At 35.5% G+C, this 4,091-nt stretch overlaps 1 long non-coding RNA gene across 1 annotated transcript; it reads right to left on the bottom strand.

Annotated features, from left to right (window-relative positions):
* Positions 1–871: 871 nt before the first annotated feature.
* On the bottom strand, positions 872–2,936 carry LOC100540978. The gene is made up of 3 exons (XR_795720.3): positions 2,786–2,936; positions 1,226–1,361; positions 872–1,126 (listed from the first exon to the last, which is right to left on the bottom strand). It is a non-coding gene; the product is annotated as an uncharacterized LOC100540978 (long non-coding RNA).
* Positions 2,937–4,091: the final 1,155 nt, after the last annotated feature.

Here is a 4,091-nt window from a genome sequence, read left to right as displayed (position 1 = left end):
GCTTAAAAAAAAAAAAAGAAAAAAAAAAAGAGAGAGAGAGAGAGAGGGAGACAATTCCCACACAGCTTACTTATTTAAATTAAAAAGAAAACTACCTATCGTATTCTGTATACGCAGCCTAAACTTTGAATTTCTTTTATGGTGTGTCTTTTCACAACATTTCTTCTCCCCAAAAAAGAATTGGTACATAAAGCAGAAAGTTGCCATAATTCCATTAAACCTATTAACCTCCAGGAAAGAAGGAAGTATTTTGGCTCGAGGAAAAGAGGCACAGGTATTTAATGGGCATTCCAAATGAATTTTTTGAGGGCATTCAGATTTGCAGACTGCAACTCCCATCATGCTTTGTGAAACACTGGCTCAACAAATAAGCCTACAAGAAAAGCATACACCTTCTTCAGGCACTCTGATAAATAAAAATCAAACTACAGATAAGGACAGCCAACATCTAAAAGCAATCAATCATGTACGGCAAGACTATGTGACATTTGAGTGTAACAAAATATACTTAATCACAGTGAGTCAAAGTTAACAAGTTAGAACTTCCAATGCATAAACAGTGCAAAGGTGCCACAGGAATTTTCTTTAAAAATCATTCAACAAATTCAGGTGAACAGTTTGCTATGCTTCTTAATTTAACCATGCGATCTGTTTCCACATATACCCTCCACAACACTAGAAATTTCTTTGCAAGAAAGGATTTCTCATGTTTAAAGTTTCCATATTCTGACACCTCATAACAACTGTTATAACTTTAAGGGATAAAAAAAAAAAAACCAACAAACAATTAGCACACATTGTATGGCAAATAAAAACAACAATCTTTGCTATTCAGATATTTATTTGTATTTTCTAAAAAGCAAGATGTACATTAGCAGAGCCAATTAAGAACACAGTATTTTCCAAAGACTAACATGCAACAGATCTGCTTTCAGATGAAAAGCAAGCCATGCCAAAAGCAAATTGCCCTCCAATAACTGTCTAGATTTCTGAAATCACATATTACTTTAAAATCTGTTGAATGTATTTTGGTTTAAAATGATACTTCAGTCCACATCCCGTTTCCATAAATTTAACTTTTTTATTTTGCTCTGCCTTAAGAAGCTATTTCTGCAGTGCTTTTAATCTGAAAATACAAAAAAAACAACCCTCAAAGACACTTGATAATTACATATTCTAATAAGAGTACAAGCACATATCTGCAAGCATCTGTGCTATTACTTACCAAGATCCCTTATTCTGGGCAGTACGTTAAACGTGAAGTTTTTATAAGAAGCTATTTTCCCTTCTGGGGAAGCAATTCCCACATGAGATTCATAGATTCTCAGGCTTTTTAATTTCTTGGGAGAACGATGCTTACGCTACGAAGAAAAATAAAAACTAATTGTCAGCAGTATATAACATGAAATGCGAGAAGTTTACATCTAATTGGGATTTTTTAAAAACAAAAATCCTACATGAAGAAACAGATAAACTATTGTTTAAAATATACTTTTCCTCCAAGGTTTTTTCACTTCTAATTTCTCCCAATTAAAAAAAAAGAAAAAAATGTTTCAAGACTTTATTTCCTACTTGTCAGTTCAGTACTTAAATGAAGTCAAAGTTAGAACAACCAATTAAAATACAAGCAGACATACATATTTGCAAAGAGCAAACAGAATTTTAAGTATCTCTCTTACTCATAAAGAGTCAATTCCTTTTATCTGACAGAACTCAGTAAAGGCTAGTCCACAACCTATATGTTTTTGCCTCCTTTTTACTCTGGGCCATAAAAACTGATCTCTTTTCCAGCTGCTGGAAATAATCCTTTTTGATTTGAGCAAAGCTTTCGAAGCCATTTCTCATAGTAACCTTCTGGACAAAACGTTCAGAATACACCTTAACAAAACGATAATGTGATATGTGGACAAGCAGTCCATGGGTTGAGCTCAAAGGGTTATAGTAAATGGGGTTATATATCAGGCTGGCAGTCACTGGTGGGGTTCCAAAGGGCTCCTTGTTTCAGCCAGTGTTCTTCAATGGTTTCGTAAGTGACTTAAACGCAAGGTTCAACAGTATACTAATTGAGTTTTAGGATTGCAGTGGACTTGGAGGAGCTGTGAAGTCCCTCGAGGGCAGGAGGCTTTGCAGAAAGATAGTGACAGATCAGAGGGTTGGGCAATCACAAGCTGCAAGGAGTTCAACAAAAGCAAGTGCTGGATTCATCACTTGGGACAGGGAAACACTGAATCTGCATACAGACTAAGGAACAAAGGCTGGAGTGCAGTCCTGCCAAGAGGGATCTGCATATTATGGCTGACTGTTACCTGTATCTGAGTCAGCAGTATGCCCTGGTAGCCCAAAGGGCCAGTCGTACCCAGCACTGCCCATTGCGTGAGGGAAGGGGCTGTCCTGCTTTCCTTATTCATTGATTTTTGTCACTCAATTATTTCTTCTTGTGCAAAAATTAGGAGTAACTGAGCATGAAAAAATAGAGTATATCAATCAATTCATAGGGACTGTACATATAAATTCTGAAGTTACTGTAGTTAATGTAGTTTTTAAAGAGATTCTACATGAAAATCATTTTTTCTCTGTCAAGCACATACTTCATTTGTTTCTGCCAAAGTGTTGAATACAAACCGTTTCTCAGGTGGTTATTCCACCTGAATACTCTCTTTTTTCATCTAACAGCAACATCGTTATTCTCTTTTCATCTAACAGCTCTAAATTTTCAAAATAGGGCTACAAATACGATGTGATGCATGTTTTTATACACCTCTCAAAAATAATATTTAAGCCTTACTATATATGATTGTGGTGGATCCCAGTGTACCCAATCGTAATTCACTTTGCCTTCATAACGGACTACGTATCTTGCCCACGGTGAAATACGATAGAGGAGTTCGCCATTTTGAGCACGAATCACCACCTATAAAACAATCGTAACATACCAATGCAGTCACATAAAATTCATAAAACATTCACTGTGTAAACCATAGAAGAGAATGAAGTAGTATGGTACACAGAAATTTAATTTAAAGAATAAACAAATATGCAATGCTGATTAAGAAAGAATGTTCATAGGCAAAGTTTGTAAAGTGACAGCACACCAGGCATGTCAGACACACAAATGATGTTCCCAAGTAAGAGTTAAAAGGTGAAAACATATATGTAAACTTCATTAAGTAATGGGAAAATGAGCCTTTCTGAACAGATTACTGCTAGGTTCCCTTACTTCCTATCATCGCTGTTTCACCACCACATTCTAATAATTGAAATAGGTTTGTAGTATAATGTCACCAAGATGAGAACTGTGATTTGTTTACTATGCCAATTTTAATATCTTAATTTCTCTTCTTTTCTATACTTCACCAATCATGGCTGCATAGATAATAGCTGTACAGATCAGGATTTACGCATGGATTTACACAAAAGGCACAGGAAAACTTCTAAGCCAAGAAGATGGTAAAGAAGAAAATTAAGATTGCTGGATTTCCTCTGTTGCCTTGAGTTCCTTCAGTTGTTTTCACCAATCTAATGCTAAAATAAAGGTAAGCATATAATTTACTATACCTTTCTTATTTGCCGCCACCTATTTTACACAGAGCTGAAAAAAAATGACTTTTTAATTACTCAAAAAATCTCACAAAACTTCACTTTGCCAGAATGTGTGATCAAACAAAAGAAATCTGTTTTGCTTATCATCATTTTACACAACAAAAGCAAATTTGAAATGATGGACAGCATCAAGGGCTCTGTCTGGCTGCTATTAAAGCCGTTAACAAAAAATCAGTTGTTGTTAGGGTTTTCTTACAAAGATCCTGAAAATGTCTGCTTCATCCCTCTCACTCATTTCCTCAGTGTAGAACAAGTGACAGTCTAGTTTTGTTCGTTGTTTTGGTTGCCATTCAAGCAATGACAGATAAGAATTGTGGATTTAGAACCCAGAAACACACGAGTCACTGAAGCTTTTCACCTACACTTTATTCTGCATTTGTTAGGAAACTGGCTGTATATTTATTTTTTGGGTTGGTTTTGGTGGTTTGTAAAAGAGAGCTGTAAGCATAGTAATGAAGGGTAGAAGTTGGCTTTCTCATCTTTAAGTAAAA

Source organism: Meleagris gallopavo, chromosome 1, assembly GCF_000146605.3.
Source record: "Meleagris gallopavo isolate NT-WF06-2002-E0010 breed Aviagen turkey brand Nicholas breeding stock chromosome 1, Turkey_5.1, whole genome shotgun sequence".
Taxonomy (NCBI): Eukaryota; Metazoa; Chordata; class Aves; order Galliformes; family Phasianidae; genus Meleagris; species Meleagris gallopavo.
The sequence above is the reverse complement of the archived record's forward strand: the minus strand, read 5'-3'. Positions and strand labels throughout refer to the sequence as shown.